We start from the raw sequence: 18662 nt of genomic DNA on the forward strand, positions 1-18662 counted from the left end.
CAACCTAACATGTCCACCTGCATCTTCCTCACAGACCGTCAGTTTGCCGGGGACACCCTTATCAACCCCGTCTAAGCACCATAGCCAGCCCTCGGTCCCTCAGATGTGGACAAGTTAAAGACCATTTCCTCCTAGCCATGAGAAAGCTAAGAGGTTGAATTTCACCATCTGCAAGCTCTTGGCTACAGAAATGCTGCCTTTCCGCCTGGTGGACACAGAGGATTTTCGAGACCTTATGTCCGTCGCAGTGCCCCAGTACCAGATGCCCAGTCGGCACTACTTCTCAAAGAAAGGTGTGCCTGCGCTCCACCAGCATGTCGCACACAACATCACCGCTTCTTTGAGAAACTCTGTGTGTGACAGGGTGCATTTCACCACAGACACTTGGACGAGTAGGCATGGACAGGGGCGTTACATGTCGCTGACTGGGCACTGGGTAACTATGGTGACAGCAGGACAAGGGGCTGCTGTCCAAGTCTTGCCGTCCCCACGAGTTGTGCGTCAATCCTCTTTATGTCATTTTTCCTCCACTGCTTCTGCCTCCTCAACCTCCTCTCGGTCTTCCACCTGCACCCAAAGCCTGTCTGGTCATGCCACAAGCTTTCTAACTGCGCAGAAGGGATCCTGCACACCTCCTTACTATGCTGGCAGTAGGGCTCAACGTCATCAGGCGGTTTTTACATTGAAATGTCTGGGAAATGTGAGTCACACAGCTGAGGAGTTGTGGTCAGCTCTGGAGAACCAATTTCATGAATGGTTGTCTCCACTGGACCTGAAACCAGGGAAGGCCGTGTGCGACAATGCTGCAAACCTGGGTGCGGCCCTTCGCCGGGGCAATGTCACACACGTGCCTTGTATGGCTCACGTGTTGAACCTGGTTGTCCAGCAATTTTTAGCCCACTATCCCAGACTAGATGGCCTTCTGCAGAGGGCACGGTCGCTGTGTGCTCACTTCCGCCGTTCGCATCCCGCAGCTCAGCGACTTACATCTCTACAGAAGTCGTTGGGCCTGCCACTTCACCGGCTAAAATGCGATGTGCCTACCCGGTGGAATTCAACTCTGCACATGTTGCAGCGACTGTGGCAGCACCGACAAGCCCTGGTGCAATACGTTCTGACGTATAGCCTGGGCCAACGAGATTCAGAGGTGGGGCAAATCACGCTGGAGGAGTGGTCTCAGATCAGGGACCTATGCACCCTTCTGCACAGTTTTGAAATGGCGACGAAGATGTTTAGTGCTGACGATGCCATTATCAGCATGACTATTCCGGTGATTTACATGCTGGAGCACATGTTAAACAGAATTCGGAGTCAGGTGGTGGCACAAGAGGAGGTGGAGGAAGTAGAGGAGGAGGAGTTGTATGCGGAAGGGCTAACATCTGCAAGGTCCAGACGGTCGGCAGCACCAAGGCGGCAGGCATGTGAGGGTGGGGGAGATGATTTTACCAGGGCGCATGGTAGCAGCCAAACTAGTGAGGAAGGTGCAGGAGCCCAGGAAGAAGTGGAGGACGAACTGATGGAAGACTCATCAGATGAGGGAGACCTTGATCACATTTCTGTTGTGCGAGGTTGGGGGGAGAGGACAGAGGAAGGAAGCATGATTGCTACCTCGCCACCAACACAACAGGGACTTGGTGCTCCTGGATGCGCAACACACATGAGTGCCTTCTTGCTGCACTACCTGCAACATGACCCTCGAATTGTGAGAATTAGAAATAATCCTGACTACTGGGTTGCCACACTGTTAGATCCCCGGTACAAAAGTAAATTTGCAGAAATTATTCCTGCCATAGAAAGGGATGCACGCATGCAGGAGTATCAGCAGAGACTGTTGCAGAATCTTACATGTGCTTTTCCACAAAATACCAGTGGTGCACGTAGTGAATCTCACAGTTCCAACTTGCCAACCGTGGGACCGTCAAGTGTTCAGCACTCAAACCGTAACAGAACCACAGTATCTGCTGGTAACATCAATTTTGCGGAATCATTTCACCACTTTTTTAGCCCATCCTTTGCAAGGCCACAGGAGACAAGAAGTCTGACACATAGTCAACGCCTAGAGACGATGGTACAGGAGTATCTCCAAGTAAACATTGAAGCCACGACTGTGTCACTGGACCCTTGCTCTTTTTGGGCTTCCAATCTGGATAAATGGCCGGAGCTAGCCACTTACGCCTTGGAGATCTTGTCATGCCCCGCAGCCAGCGTTCTGTCTGAACGTGTGTTCAGCGCTGCTGGTGGTGTGCTGACAGATAAGCGCACGCGGCTCTCCACTGATAATGTAGACAGACTCACGTTCATAAAGATGAACAAATCATGGATCCGAAACGACTTTTCTACCCCTGTGTCATCCTGGGGAGAGTAAAAGCTTGATGATTGGTTAAAATCACCCTACCAACCGTTTTAAGCTTTCAAATTACTAATCATGTTTATCTGTATCTTGACTGGAAAATAATTTGGGCTTTGTAGCAGTGTGCAGCACTGATCCTATTAGGCCATCTATAATAAGCTTCACCAGATTTAAAATTAAAAATAATTTTTAGCTGCATCTAGCCCGGAAAATAATTTTGGGGCTCCGAGATGCGCAAGACACATAAGTGCCTTCTTGCTGCACTACCTGCAGCATGACCCTCATATTGTCAGAATTCGAAGTAATCATGACTACTGGGTTGCCACACTCTTAGATCCCCCAAACTTTTCGATCAACCTTTTCATTTTAATAAAGACCAAAAAAATGGTCATTTTTGAAATTATAAGCATTAGCAGGTTGTTAGAAACTGAAATCAAACAGTTTTCAACTCAAAACTTTATTCTAGGTGATGTTACATTTTCACATAGGACCCCTTGTTCGAAAGGAGCTTCTGAACTCTCTCGTCCATTGAATTTGTCAGGTTTTGGATGGTTTCTGCTTCAATTGTTTTGCATGAGGACAGAATACCCTCCCAGAGCTGTTGCTTAGATGTGAACTGCCTCCCGCCATCATAGACACTCCTTTTAATGATGCTCCAAAGGTTCTGAATGGGGTAGAGGTCAGGGGAGCATGGGGGTCACACCATAAGTTTGTCCCCTTTTATGCCCATATCAGCCAGAGATGCAGATGTTTTATGTGCAGCATGAGATGGTGCATTATCATGCAGAAAAATGATCTTGCTGTGAAATACACGGTTCTTCTTCTTGAACCATGGCAGGAAGTGCTGTTTGAGAAAATCCACATACATTATGGAGTTCATCTTTAGCGCCTTCAGGGATCCTAAAGGGGCCGACAATCTCTCTCCCCATGATTCCAGCCCAAAACATTACTCCACCTCCTCCTTGTTGGCGCTGTAGCCGTGTTTGCGTGGGGTGTCCATCAACCAGCCATCCTCCACTCCATTCATCTGGACCATCGAGCGCTGCACGGCACTCATCCGTGAACAAAACAGTTTTGAAATCAGTCTTCATGTAATGTTTGGCCCACTGGAGCCGTTTCTGCTTGTGTGAAGTGGATAGAGGAGGTCGACAGGATGGCATATGCACAGCTGCAAACCTCTGAAGGACCCTGCATCTTGTTGTTCGGGGGACGTTGGAGGCACAAGCAGCTTCAAAATCTTGTCTGCTGCTATGACAAGGCTTTTTTGCCGCTGCTGTTTCAACCTGACGTAATTGCCTGTAGGAAAGAGTCCTCAATTTGCCCTTATCAGCACGCACACGTGTGTACTGTGAATCAGCTACATACTTCTTGATTGCCAAGACACTTCATCCTGATCATCGCACAATGTTGATTGTAGTCATGCCTTGACCTAAACACTCCACAATTTGTTGCTTCTCAGCAGCCGACACATCCTTTTTCTTTCCCATTTTGGCAGAAAATGTAGGCTGCTTAATAATGTGAGAGAGCCTTCTTAAGTAGTCTTGCCTTTCATTGGACACACCTGCCAAACTAATTAGCACAGGTGTCTGCAATTGCTTACAGTGATATAAAGAGCCCTGACACACATCACCATCAATGAGTTTAACTGACAAACAAACAAATTCTTCCCTTATCACTCCTAAACACTTTTTGCATAATAATTTGGAACGCGGTGTACATGTGCTTTTCCACAAAACACCAGTGGTTCACGTAGTGAATCTTACAGTTCTAACTTGCCAACCATGGTCTGTATGGAATTGTTCAATAAAGGGCCCAAAATTAAGATAACATAGATGGGAGAGGTCTCTATGAATAGGAATTCCTAAGTATTTGATACCCTGTGAGGGCCAGGCAAAGGGAAAGTTGGACTGGATGGAATCCTATATGGATTTAGGGAGGGAGACATCGAGGGCCTCAGACTTCGCTGCATTGATTTTAAAATTTTACCATGTAACAAAGTGATCTATTTCAGCCATAACAGCAGGGATGGATATATGTGATTGAGTGATATATACTAGGACATCATCAGCAAATAGAGAGCACTTGTACTCGGTGCCTCCCACCTCAATCCACCTAATATTGGGGTTATGGCGAATTGATGAGAGCAGGTGCTCCGTCACTAGGATGTATAAGAGAGGGGACAGAGGACATCCCTGCCTTGTCCCATTGGTGATTGTGAAAGGTGATGAAAATGTTCTGACGCACCCCCTGGGCCTTGGGACACCCGGAGCCGGACCCTTTTTGGTGGATGCTGGTGGTTGTAGTCTTCGTGGCGGCGATCCGGTTCCGTGGCTCAGGGCGGTCAAACCAGTGTCGGAACTATTTATGTGGTTTTGATGTTTAAATGTCTGACTACGCCACCCGTGGATTGCGGTCAGAGTGAACCGCCGCTACAGGGCAGACCGCTAAGGCTGGTGTTGTGGGTGCAGCAGAGCGTAGCATAACTCCCCACGGGAGGAGTATAGCCTCAGGGCAGTGTATGCAGAGGATGGGGGTGATGGTGCAGGGCAGCAGCAGTAACGACACGGAGTCAGTGATGCAGTTCAGGGCCTTTACTCACAGTTCTTATTATCCAGACCACGTCTGCAGGTAACGGCTGCCCACGTCGTACTGTGCTCACCAGGTGAGGGGCTCAGACAACTCCCAGATAACTTTGGAGCGCTTCACAGGACCCCCTTTGTGTGTCCTTTGTCTGGCCTTTCTTACCAACACTTCTGTCCGGCTGCCTCGGGCCTCCTCTTGGTAAACTTGGCGCCAGTTTCCCTGACCCTATGTGGTGCCTTCCTAGCGGGTGGAGCAAGGGGCTGCGCCACATAAAATGTCAGAGCCTCCGGTTTCTAGCTGAGGGTCGTTTCCTGCCTCCACTAGTTCGGGGACCGGTCTCCCCCTTTGGCCTGACCCCTCCACGCAGGTGGATTCGGGCGTGCGGTGGCGACTCGCCCGTCCGCACCCCTGGGATCCCTTCATTCCTCGTTCCTGGAGCCTTCTCCGCTCCTCTTCCTTCCTTCTCCCTCTTGCAGGCCTGGGCCTCTGTTACTAGGCCCGCCTCCAGAGCAGAGCTCATGCAGAGCCCCTGCTCCCTGCCACTTCTGCTCAGACTTCTCTGCACTGAACTAAGATGGTGCCCACCTTTTATACTCCCTTCTCAATGCACCCAGGAACTGCTTCCTCCCTGCTCCTGCACTGCAGGGTTCCCCTTCCTCAGTGTTCCCTCCCCCCACTCCAGCCAGGGACAGGGACTGTCGTGCCCATCTCAGGGGCATATTGGTCGCCCTGCCCCACGGCAATGTGGTGTAATGCATGCAGGTGTCGGGTCCTGATCCACACTCCATCCTTATCTGAGAGTGAGATATCACACCTCTGGGTGAGGTGCAATACGTCTGTAGCAACCGAGCCCTCGGTGCTACAGTTCCATTTATCTTCAGCCTAGGTGACGTATTGTGATACAGGGCCGTGATTTTGGCTATAAAAGGGTCCCCTAGACCCCTACCCCAAGCTTTTTAAGAGAATCATATATGGCGTGCCAGGAGACTCTATGGAATGCTTTCTCAGCATCCAACGAGAGTATCTACTTACAAATTTTTAACTGCATCCAGCCCAGGAAATACTTTGTGCCTAGTAGCAGTGTCTGCTAGTCAGCGGATTATCCCGGCTGTTAAGCAAGCTACACCACCTGTAGTTTGGACACTTAATTTTTTCAAAGGAAATGCTTCGGGACCACGGGATACTTAGTGAAGAGCATCAGGAGGCACCCCAAGGCATAGGGGCTGGGACTGGCACTAGGATGCCTTGCGGTGGACAGCCGAGCTCGATCCTTATAAAAGCTTTTTAACTGCAGCAGCTTTAGTGGACGCTACTGGAGCTGGAATTACGCGGCTGCTGGCATGAGACTTGCCCTCCAATAGATCCTTGTAAATGGATTTAAAGTGTATTCATTTAAATTAGAGGGACAATTTAAATTAAAAAGCTTAGAGCTGCCTCCACCACAGGGGGGCTCTCTCGACCCACCAGCGGACAGGCACCAGTATTGGGAGAGGGGGGCTGGCCGTCAGGGTTCACCGCGGCTCTGGCACAAACCCGGCGACACGGAGGTGGCACGGGCAGGAGCGGACTGGCCGTCTCGGCTTCTCACTTTTTGGATTTTAGAAGGGCATGACATGCCTATATCTGTGTCTCCCCCTCCTTTTACTCCTCCACCTCTTTTCTTTTCGCATGACTATATGTACTTGTCACTTTTCCATGTGTTAGTTGTGTCTTCTGAGCAGTTTGTCAGCTTTTGGACACCCTTGAAGGTGTTTTCTATGTGTTTCTATGTGTTTTTGTTTGCCTGCCATTGGTTTTAACGGTGTTCGAAGGTGTTCGACGAACAGTTCGACGAACAGTTCGGCGAACACACGGGTGTTCGACGAACCGAACCGAACTCGAACACTACGGGGGTGGCTCAACACTATTCACAAGTATACGCACATTAAAAAGGTGGTGGCTATAGCCAGATAATTTTCAGCCAATTTCATTAAGTCTTACATGGCAAAGCCCAACCTTCTGGCTTAGCAAAAACATCAGGCTGCCAGAACACTACCTGGATTACAATATTACACCCAGCTGGATATATTGTAGTGTTTGGACAAACAGCATAAAGCTGTGATGATAACATCATGCTGCAGTGGGCTTCTTTGAGGTCCTATATTGGCAGCTAATGAGTGATGTGTGTTGTCTATTTAAGCTCTTTGACGAGGCAATAAGATTTGCAACAGGAACACATGTGGAATCAGCAATGTAATCTCGTTAATATTTTTCCAGGATAAGACACTCACCAACATGCAAAAGAAGATGCAGGAAGAACACCAATTTTCACCTGTTCAGTACCATCTTGGGTCTGTTGGGGACCTAAAGGTTTGTTCTGCTATTGCAACAAACTGATGCACTTCAGAAAACAAGCTCAATAGTCTGAACAGCCAGGTTCAGTCGTACCTAAACTGTGTCCTTTGTCGGGAAGATATCCCGAGCCTTGATCCCATAGATTTCTTGGTGAACAAATTGGACCAGTGGCAAGAACAGGCACAGTTTGGTATGGGAGTTAAGTCGTGTCCAGCCTCTGCTGTCATGTCAAGGAGGGTATTCAGTGCGGTTGATGGATTTGTTCGACCATAGCGTGGGAAACCTAAGTTTTGGCAAAATGAATCAGGCATGGATCAGTGTAGAATTTCATGCTGATGACTAAATCAGCCATATAATTTTTCTGCCTGCCTGTTGACTGCCAACTATAACTTCTTACCTGCCCCATCTTAACTCTTTACTATGCTGCTCCTACCACTACCACTGTACAGCGACACTAGCCAACACCTATGGCTATGAATGGTTCTCCTGAGGAAGGAGTCAGTGGACTCTGAAACGTGTAGACAATAAACGTACATTTTTATCCATACTAATGGTTTGTTGTGACTCTAGAGAGCGCAGAAACAATTTCCTTCCCCAGCATCTATCTCTGACATATCCATAGGAAGCTGCAGCATCTGGAGTCCAGGCTTTATAGGTGTTGTGTCCAACACAACCCTACTAGGTGAGCAGTTTTTAATACTTCTGTACCAATTATTAATTGGATTAGACCCCATTTCGCTCTTGTATTTTTTCATAGTTCATACACACAATGGTATCTCTGTTTGATAACATTGCTTGACCCATAAATATTCTGAGAGTCCCAAATATATTTGAGCAGTTTCATTTAAAGAGACATTATGGTTATTAGACATATTAATACAAATATGCTTTTATGGAAATGTAATTTTGGCAGTCTGGAAAAATGAGATTGATCTGACAGAGTTGGGATTTAGATTGTGTCAAGCATATATTTCTTAAATGCTATATAATTAGTATCCAATATCTAATAAATAGTATCTAATAAAATGTATTATCATTTCATCAATACTATTACTTGAAAATATTTGTATAATAGAAATTATATGATAAAAGTTGCATTGTTACAATCTTTAATGGGTGATTAAATACAGTTTTTTTTCCTATGAGTTGAGTATTCTGATCAGTCATAGAGGGGAATTATTGGACCTGTTCTTATGGACACAAATACACAAATGATATTTTGCTATAAGGGAAAATATTTGAGATAGTCATTTTGGGTTACAGCACTGGGGAAATGTATCTAGAAAACCTAGAAAAGTGGTATGGATGCCTACTGATTATTGAAAATTGTATGATTAAATGACAATATTTCAATCATTTGGATATTACAAACTAGCAATCATTGTTATTGATGGCATTAGATGAAGAATTGTGATGTTGATGTCCAGCTTCATAGGACAGAATGGCAATGCCTTTGTAGCTTAGTTTTCCTAGACCCGTCATGTGCAGTAATGTACATATTATTGATAGTCAGGTGAGATGCATAAATAATGTCAGCTGCAATTTCCTATAAGGCTAAGTTCACAAGATCCTATTTTTGGTCTGAGTACTTTCTGGGAAAAACTGACAGCACTGGGAACATTGTTATTCAATGGGACTCATGAAAAGACCATTTTATTTCCCAGACCGAATGACCGTGAAAAAAAATTGCAGCACGCATTAGTCTATGTACATATTTAAGATGAGTCTCATGTGTTTAATTTTATGGGTGCATAAGAAAAATCGGATCTCATGCGAATCAACCATATAGCATTCAATTTTTTTATGGATACAATGGAATTCTTTAGCATAGGAAACTCTATTTGGTCTTTTACAGTTTAATAACTACTGATATATAAAAAGAATGATATATAAACTGAATTCTTTGAAAAACAGGCAATTTTTCTATATGCTTATGTGAACTTAGCCCTATAGGAATAGGAGCAATACAACATCTGCTAAATCTTACCTTGGTCAGGTTGCAGGGACTGTTAGAACAGCTCTGCCTGGAAATCCTCCTGGACTGCAAAATAACAATTCTGTTTGTCTCTCTCCAAATCCTAGGACCTAAAAGGAGTCCCCAGAAACTGGTTATTTCCAATCCATATAGTGCAGCCCTCAGAAGACCTCCAGGCTCTGACAGCACTCACTATGGGCTACTAATCAATACTTTGCTGTGTTTCACTTTTACAAGAGGCTGATAATACAAGCATGACATTTGTGCATCTCCTGGCATCAGTCAGAAGGCTCAGAACAGTTTTTCAGATAATGTTTCTATTGCTGGTATTTTTTTTGTCTTTTCTCTTGAATACACGAAGATTCAGGCATCCAGATGACAGCACAGAGCAGATTAGAAGAATCCAGTGTTTGGATCTTCAGCAACTGAGAGTAGATTGTCTCAGCATCCCTGCCCCACCTCTCTCCATGAAGATCACCAATCACAGGATGGCTGATCTCAGTCTACGACATATATACAAGCAAGTGCGCATCTGTGTTCTTGGTAAGCAATAGGCTACGCAGCATGACTGTATCTACATAAAGCAGAAAATTCACTGAAAAATCTCACATTACAAAAAATCTAACAGCATATGTATATACTGTGCAAAAAATCCTCCGACCCCCTGGTCTAAGGGGTCTTTACACTGTGTAAAAGTTCAGGTGGCAAATTTATAGCAAATGGAGAAATGTTTAAAGAGGTACTTCCATCTATATTTTTTATTAAATGTGTGTATTAGGGATGAGTGAACATGCTCGATGATACTCGAATATCACTAAAGTATCTGGGTGCTCGGATGTGTTCGGCCCTCGGCGAGCATTAACCAGTGCTCGGATTTGAAGCTCGAATCTCCATCTTGCAAGTTTGGCATCTGTTACACAGCCAATAAACATACAGGGATTGCCAGTCACTGTAATGCCGTAGTCATCTTGTTAGTGGCATTACTGTGATTGGCTAGCTGTATTACATTATTATGGGTTATAAAAGATCAGGCGCCGCGATGCTTGGCACACTTACGCCATTGCACAGTTCTCAGTTCTTATTGGAGGGATAGAGTGCTTGTCCAGACCTGTGTGTGCACAGTTTAACAAATTAGAGTCCTATAGTGTTGATACTGGTGCTGATGCTGAACCATCATACTAAGAGCCTTTGTAAGGGCTAATCTTGTTTTTTGCTGTTTGCATCAGATACATTCTGCATTTAGCCTAGGGAGCAGGGGTGGATTAAGAGTAGCAAGGGCCCCGGGCAGTTTAGAAGGCGCGGCCACCCCCCCCCCACCTGTTTTATCACGTGACATGTCACATGATCCCCTGTAATAGATCATGTGATAGTTCACGGGAAATTAATTTGGCATAATATTAATTGTGCTGCCCCATCTGAGAGCAGCACAATATAGGGGCAGATACCCTGATTCCAGCGATGTGTCACTTTTTCAGCTGCTTGTTGTCATTTTGAGAAAATCACAGTTTCATCTGCTGCAAATCTAGCAGCTCTCTGAATACTGCGCTCTGTATAGCCCCGCCCACACCACTGATTGGCAGCTTTCTGCCCATGCTCAGTGTACACAGAAATCTACTGATCAGTGATGGGGGTGGGGTCCTACAGAACTTACTAGTCATCTAGTGATAATTACCTTCTGACAAATCAATGATTTTATCAAAACAACACTAAGCAGCCCAGTAAGTGACACATTACTGGAATCAGTGCCTCTAACCCTACATTATGCTGCTCTCAGATTAGGTGGCAAAAACCTGATGACAGATTCCCTTTAAAGGAGCTGTAAATACAAAAAAGTTTGTATTAAAAAAAATACAAGCCATTTGTGAAATTTACTTTTTTTCATTGTTAATTCACATTAGACTGTATCTTCAACACTTTTGTCAGCAGGTCTTATTACAGACTCTGAATAGGGCAGTTCTCTCCCTCTCCCTCAGCAGAAAGTCACAGCATGGTTAAAAAATGGGATCTTTTATGATTTTCTCATAATAAATAAAAAAGGACATGCAAGTCCTCCAAACTATTTTCCTTTTCTCTATAGGGGTGGTCCTAAATCTTTCTTGTTCTTTAGTTGATCACTTGTCAAAAAGGCAAAGCATTTACTATGAACTCGCCTAAAAAAATATACACTGGGAGAGTAATATCATCATCTGCATGTAAATATTCCTTGACTCTAAGGGCTCGCTCACACTGTCGTATAACACGGCCGAATGCTATGTGATGTTTTATCGGATAGGACTCGGCCCTATGTTATACTATGGGACAGTGCAGATCTGCGATTATCGGCATGAGAAAATAATCTCATTCGATATTCGGACCATGTGCACCCATACAAGTCTATGGGTGCACGTAAAACATTAGACTGCACTCGGATGTCATCCAAGTGCAGTCTGATGAACACTCACAGAGACTATGGAGAAGATGGAGAAAGTAAGTTCTCCATCTTCTCCATATCTGTGCTGCGAGAGAATCGGATCACACTCAGTTGAAGCTCTGACAGAGTTTGAGCCGAGTGTCATTAGCATAATTGGCCCTATTCTCTTGCATGAGAGAATATATGGCTTAGTGAGTGGACCCTAAGACTGAATAGTAGTGACGGAAAGGCACCTCACAAGCGGGATCCATGTAGCTCTCAGATGTCGTGTAGGTAGGGCTTCATTCCATGGGGTAGGGCTTAATTTCAAGGTATATAAAAAAAATGGACTTCAAATAAAATTTAAATGAACACAAAAAGCACTAATTGAATTATTTTTTTCGTATTTATGCTTGCAGCCCCTTTAAAAACCCTTTGAGGACCAAGGCACATATATGTCCCATAGTTTTAAACTGGAAAAAAATTTGATTGAATAAAATTTAAGGTCCTTGAAGGTTTAAGTAGGTCATAAATTCATATGAATACTTGCTCATACAATTGCACAAGCCAGTAGATGAAGAAGAACAGAATCAAAAATATGACATTAAGTGGAGCACTTACAGGTATTCAAGGTGAAAGAGACCAGCAAATGCATCGTCTCGAATGACAGTAAATGAGTTAGAATTCAGCAAGCTGAAAATGAAGACAGCAGGTTAGAAGCGAACCAGACTTTATGGTGCTCAGAATTAGTCAAGCAGAATTTATTGACTGCTCTTGCAAAGCACTGAGACTCCCGCGGTGTATAGATGGCGCCATGCGGCCTCCCGCTGTGTATAGATGGCGCCATGCGGCCTCCCGCTGTGTATAGATGGCGCCGTGCGGCCTCCCGCTGTGTATAGATGGCTACGTGCGGCCTCCCGCTGTGTATAGATGGCTACGTGCAGCCTCCCGCTGTGTATAGATGGCACCGTATAGATGGCTACGTGCGGCCTCCTGCTGAGTATACGTGTATAGATGGCTACGTGCGGCCTTCTGCTGAGTATAGATGCCGCACAGCGCCCCCCCCAGAGACAGCAGGAGGCCGCACAGCGCCATCTATACTCAGCGGGAGGCCGCACGTAGCCATCTATACACAGCGGGAGGCCGCATGGCGCCCCCCCCAGAGACAGCAGGAGGCCGCACAGCGCCATCTATACTCAGCGGGAGGCCACACGTAGCCATCTATACACAGCGGGAGGCCGCATGGCACCCCCCCAGAGACAGCAGGAGGCCGCACAGCGCCATCTATGCTCAGCGGGAGGCCGCACGTAGCCATCTATACACAGCGGGAGGCCGCACGGCGCCCCCCCCAGAGACAGCAGGAGGCCGAACAGCGCCATCTATACTCAGCGGGAGGCCGCACCTAGCCATCTATACACAGCGGGGAGCCGCACGGCGCCATCTCTACACAGCAAGGGGCCACACGGCGCCATCAATACATGGCGGGGGGCCGCACGGCGCCATCTATACACAGAGGGGGGCCGCACGTAGCCATCTATACACAGCGGTGGGCCGCACGTAGCCATCTATACACAGCGGGGGGCCGCACGTAGCCATCTATACACAGCGGGGGCCGCACGGCGCCCCCCCCAGATACAGCAGGAGGCCGCACGGCGCCAACTATACTCAGCAGGTGGCCGCACGCAGTCACTCACACACACAAACATATACAGACATATACATACACGCATAAACACATTTGAAACACAAAAATACATATAAACAGACATCACACAATCATATCTGCCCACACACACACAAACTGACATCACACAATGATATCTGCCACCCCCACACACATACAAACAGACATCACACAATGACATCTGCCCACACACACACAAACAGACATCACACAATGACATCTGCCTACACACACACACAAACAGACATCACACAATGACATCTGCCCACACACACATACACACACAGACATCACACAATGACATCTGCCCACACACACAGACATCACACAATGACATCTGCCTACACACACACACACACACACACATACAAACAGACATCACAGAATTACATCTGCCCACACACACACACACACACACACACACACAAACAGACATCACACAATGACATCTGCCCCCCCCACACACACACACAAACAGACATCACACAATGACATCTGCCCACACACACACACAAGAAAGAAGGAATTGTGCAGTGTTAGTGAAGCACTAGAACAACTAGACAGTGGATTAGGTTCTAACACACAAACCTTTTATTGTTTAGTACGCTCTCTAACGCCACGACGCGTTTCGATGGCAGACGCTATCTTCCTCAGGGCCGTGTCTCCTAGCAGTGACGCGGCCGGGCCAGCACAGGGAAGTTAACTGCTGCAGTGCTGGCCGAGCCGATGAAGAAGTAGCGGCGGCCGCTGCTGGGGGAGCGGTACGGGGCCCCCCCTCCCGCCACTGCTACCGGTATGTGCCGCGGCGGCCCGCACATATAATGAGGGCAATCCGGCATTAGACACCCCGCCCGGAGCCGCGGGCCCTCTGGAGGCTCGGGGCCCCGGACGGTCGCCCGGATTGCCCTCATTATAATCCGCCTATGCTAGGGAGGACAGTTGCAGGAGCAGTGAGAGTGGCAGAATACAGCCTATAGGCAGGGCATAGGGCTTTCCAGTCCGTTGCCAAATACATATCTGTTGCACGTTACCAAATTCTTTTTTGGGAGGTAAAAAAATTAACTATATTGTCATCCATAGAGTATTACGTATTTTGTGTTACATTTCGGTGATATATAACACTCCAAATAAGAGTTCAAAAATTTTTTTGGATTCAATTACTCATCCCTAGAGTATCACGTGCTTTCTGTTAAACTTCGGTGGTATATAACACTCTAAAAAAGCGATGAATTTTTTTCTTGATTCAATTAGTCATCCATAGAGTATTACATGCTTTGTGGTATATTTGAGTGATATATAACACTACAAAAAAAGCATTAAAAAAAATTCTGGATTTAATTTGTCGTCCACACACTTTTAAGTGCTTTGTGTTACGTTACGGTGGTTTTAAACTAAAAAAAAAAACTTTGACTGCTGCAGGTGCCTTTTTTTTTTTTTTTTTAAATAAACTTGGTTCAAGAGACCTAGCAATTAGAAAATGCAGAAGACATGCAGTAAGGGATGGAGAAATGAAAGTGCTGATAATGGTGCATGCAGACGCAAAGGACGTGGGGCATGTGCGACTACTCCTGTTGCTGTAGCACAAGAAACACGCCTGTCCACAACACATAGGTTCTTGTACTAATTTGCTGGGAGGCACGATTCACCACTTCTAAAGACAGAGTAGTGCGAACAGGTGGTCGGTTGTATAGCAGATAATGCTTCCAGCATGCTTGACAGCACCACCCAGTATTCCATACGGTCCAGTCTCACCAGCCAAGAGTCGGGATCACTCAATCCTCACCCTGATCCTTATTTCTCCCACCACGTTGAGTCCCAGGAGACTAGTGATCCCACACTAGGACACTCTGAGGAGCTCTTTACAACATTGTTTCATGATTGTGGACTCTCACCCTGCATTTTCCAAGAGAGACAGGAGGACAAGCTGTTTAGTGATGCCCAAAACTTAGAGCAGCCACTGCCACAAGAAGATGACTGTGAGGAATGGCAAATTTTTCTAAGGAGGTAGATGATGATGAGACAGAGTTGCTGATAAGTCAGGTTGTTGTTAAGTCACCAAATCAGGAGGACCAGGGTGCGGCAGTGAAAGACGAGGTGGTGGATGTGAAAGTCACTGAGCCAACCTGGGAAATTGGCATGCAGATCGAGGTGAGCAGTGCTGAGGGAAGGTCTTGGCATCACCAAAACAGGCAGGATAAGGCAGTGAGGTGACCAGAAGGAGAAGGTGGACAACTGTTCCGCAGGGCACAGACACTCGTGAATTTCTCCAGTCTGGGACTTTTTTTTAAATAGAGTTCTGAGACAAAAAAAATGGTAATTTTCAATCTGTGCAATGCCAAGATCAGCAGGGGTCTCATCACTAAGATCCTAACCACCACCACCATGATCAGGCACATGACATCTAAGCACCCAACTCAGTGGGCCTAATGCCTGGGTCCACGATTAGTGCCAGCGGTTGACACCACTGCATCTTCCCCTGTGCTAGGTGCTTCCCAGTCCCCTGTCCATTATGCTAGCAGAGATGCCTCCCGTCCTGCCCTTGCACATTCTGATTCTCCATCATCAGGCACTTCCAAAAACTTGTCCAAGCACAGCGTTCAGCTGTCCCTACCCCAAGCCTTGGAATGAAAAACAAAGTTCCCAGCCATCAACCCACCGGCCCAAACGCCATATGGTCACATTTCTAGGCTGCTTGCTGTGGAAATTTTGCCATTTAGACTAATAGACACGGAGAATTTCTGCCAACTCATGGCAGCAGCCAATCCTTGGTACTCGATCCCCATCCGCCACTATTTCTCCCAGTGTGGCATCCCCACCTTGCACCAGCATGTGTCCAAGAACATAACCCGTGCCTGTAACATCCCTGGCTGCGTGCTGGCATGGCTTACCATCTCCCACCATGCAAGACCGCCAACTTACCTACCAGCCCAGGCTGTGCACTATGCTCCTCTACTTGCTGTGTGCATGTCTCTTGTCTGCTGGCTTAGGGCGGCGGCGCTGGAACTTCCTGATTCTTAAAGTTACCGTGTGCAAAGTCCTAATGCGTCCCCAGCCTATTTCTGTCTGTGTGTTCACTGGATACTTAAACCTCCTCCACCCAATGGGAGGTGCCTGAGCAACACATTCTTACAGTGTGTTCTGTGCAACTGTGATCTGCCAGGTCCTGTCCTGAATCTTGCCTGTTTCTGCCACCCTGGGGGCTGAGAACCCAGGCCTGTACCTGTTTCTTTCCTGTACTGCCACCCTGGGGGCTGAGTCCCCAAGCCCGTTACCTGTTTCTGTGACTTCTAGTCTATTTCTGTCACCCTGGGGGCTTAGTACCCAGGCCCATTACCTGTATCTGTGACTTCTAGTCTATTTCTGCCACCCTGGTTGCTGAATGCCCAGGCTCCTTCCTGTACCTCGTTCCTGTGTCAGTTCCTTTCTGAACTGTGTCCTAGCCTGTTACCTGTTGGTCTCTATGTCCAATCCTTCCCTTTTCCTGCAGTGTCTGAACCAGTACCTAACTCCAACTCGTTGTCTCTGTACTTCTTTTTGTGAGTTCTGTGTCCACTCGCTACTTCATAGCAAGTACCTTGTGTGTATCTGGCTCTGCTTTCCCATTTCCCTGCCTCCGTATCTACCTCCAGTGTTTTCCTGTCCCTGTCTGTTCCATGTGAACAGAGGCCTGTCCTCTCTGGCCGCTCCTGCGGCATTCCCGCCTGACCGCACCTGCGGCCCTTCTCTTCCCTGCTCCGCTTCCCCTCCACACCTGCACCTCTGCTCTACCTTGCTCCTCTTCCCCTCCGCACCTGAGCCCCTGCTCTGCCCTGCTCCATTTCTCCCTCGCACCTGCGCCTCTGCTCAGCCCTGCTCTGCTTCCTCTCCACACCTGCGGCTCTGCTCTGCCCTGCTCCGCTTCCCATCCACACCTGTACCTCTGCTCTGCTCCACTTCCCCTCCGCACTTGCGCCTCTGCTCTGCCCTGCTCCGCTTCCCCTTCGCACCTGCGCCTCTGCTCTGGCCTGCTCCGCTTCCCCTCCGCACCTGCGGCTCTACTCTGCCCTGCTCCACTTCCCCTCTGCACCTGCGGCTCTGCCACTGTGCGTCCATGGTCGGATCTGGCGAGGCCCCTAGTCACGCCCCTCCAGGCACTCCTCGGTTCGTGGCCCAGTGAGACCACTAACCATGCTCACGTCAAACAGTCCTGGCGTGAGTGTAACAGTTTTGCTCAGGCCATGGTCCCCATTGAGTCCCACGGCCCTTCGCTCTTGTAGACATTTGAATCTTTGTCTGGCGAATACATGCACCAAGAAAAAAATTTCCCAAGCTGAGGTCCAGGCGATTTACGCACGAGCTCAAATAGAGCTATCAGCACTCGTTCCTGCGGATCCATCACGGTACTATGGGGATCCAAAACAAAGCAGTGCGTTTGAGGAGCAATGCATGCTACATTTCAAATTCTATGCCAACTATTTTCCCACCGATCGGGTTAAAGTGGCGTTTCTGATGTCCTACTTAGCAGATGATGCCTTAAATTGGGTCACCCCACTATGGGAAGCAAGGGATCCTATCGTCTCTGACCTGCAGGCCTTCCTGGTGGCCTTTCCAATGGTCTTCAATGACCCTAACCCTGAATCTTCTGCTAAAGCTTCCCTTCCCAATATCCTGGAGCAGTCTAGATGGGTGATGCGTGTAGGTAGCCCACCAGTTCCCCAGAATGAAGAGGCTTCTGCCCAAACAGAATCCACAGAAGATGACAATGCTCCACAGAATACTTCCCTTCCCAATCTCAAGAGGCTGTCCTCCCAAAGACCTCCTGTTCCCCAGCCTGTAGAGGTACTGTAGCTACCCATGCAAAATCCATGAAGGTTGACCATGTTCGTCAGGCAAAGCAGGGACCGGAACTCAGTCATAAAATTGGATTACGAATCCGCTGCGGTTGTTTGGAACATCCTGACAGTCTTTGTCTGGCGAAGGTTGGAGAATCCCAAGACATTAGGCCTGTAGGAGAGGCTGCCCTTGGCCTTAGTGTTTCCTCTCCACAGATGACTGTGACTGTCTCTGTGGCAAGTGGAGGCTTCGGTTTAACCGGAAGTTTCGGACTGAAAGCTGTGAAGAGTCGGTGTCTGATCCCCGCCGGACAACTCCAGAATCCGGTTTGGGCATTGTCTGTACAAATTAAGCTCCAGATTGAAGCATTACACATGAAGAAGATCACATTCCAGGTGCTGTCTGGTTTACCCACAGGTCGTCCACAGCCGAAAGCTCTAGTGCCCGCTCAGGTATGGAGATCCTGCATGGTGTTTCAAGGGGTGTCCAGTCCCCATACCTTCAGGACAGTCAGCAATGTCTTCTTCGTCTTCAC

At 47.4% G+C, this 18662-nt stretch overlaps 1 protein-coding gene across 1 annotated transcript in view; it reads right to left on the reverse strand.

The window, feature by feature from the left end:
- RASD2 (RASD family member 2) overlaps window positions 1-9701 on the reverse strand; it is a 202272-nt gene extending 192571 nt beyond the window's left edge. Inside the window, exon 1 of the mRNA XM_073644066.1 lies at window positions 9255-9701. The gene's annotated coding sequence lies outside the window, so the exon portion shown is untranslated. The remainder of the gene's footprint in view (window positions 1-9254) is intronic.
- Between the last annotated feature and the right edge of the window lie 8961 nt (window positions 9702-18662).

The sequence above is a fragment of the Phyllobates terribilis genome, unplaced genomic scaffold, assembly GCF_046119375.1.
Source record: "Phyllobates terribilis strain yellow unplaced genomic scaffold, ASM4611937v1 Scaffold_8__6_contigs__length_399053987, whole genome shotgun sequence".
In the NCBI taxonomy this organism is placed as follows: domain Eukaryota; kingdom Metazoa; phylum Chordata; class Amphibia; order Anura; family Dendrobatidae; genus Phyllobates; species Phyllobates terribilis.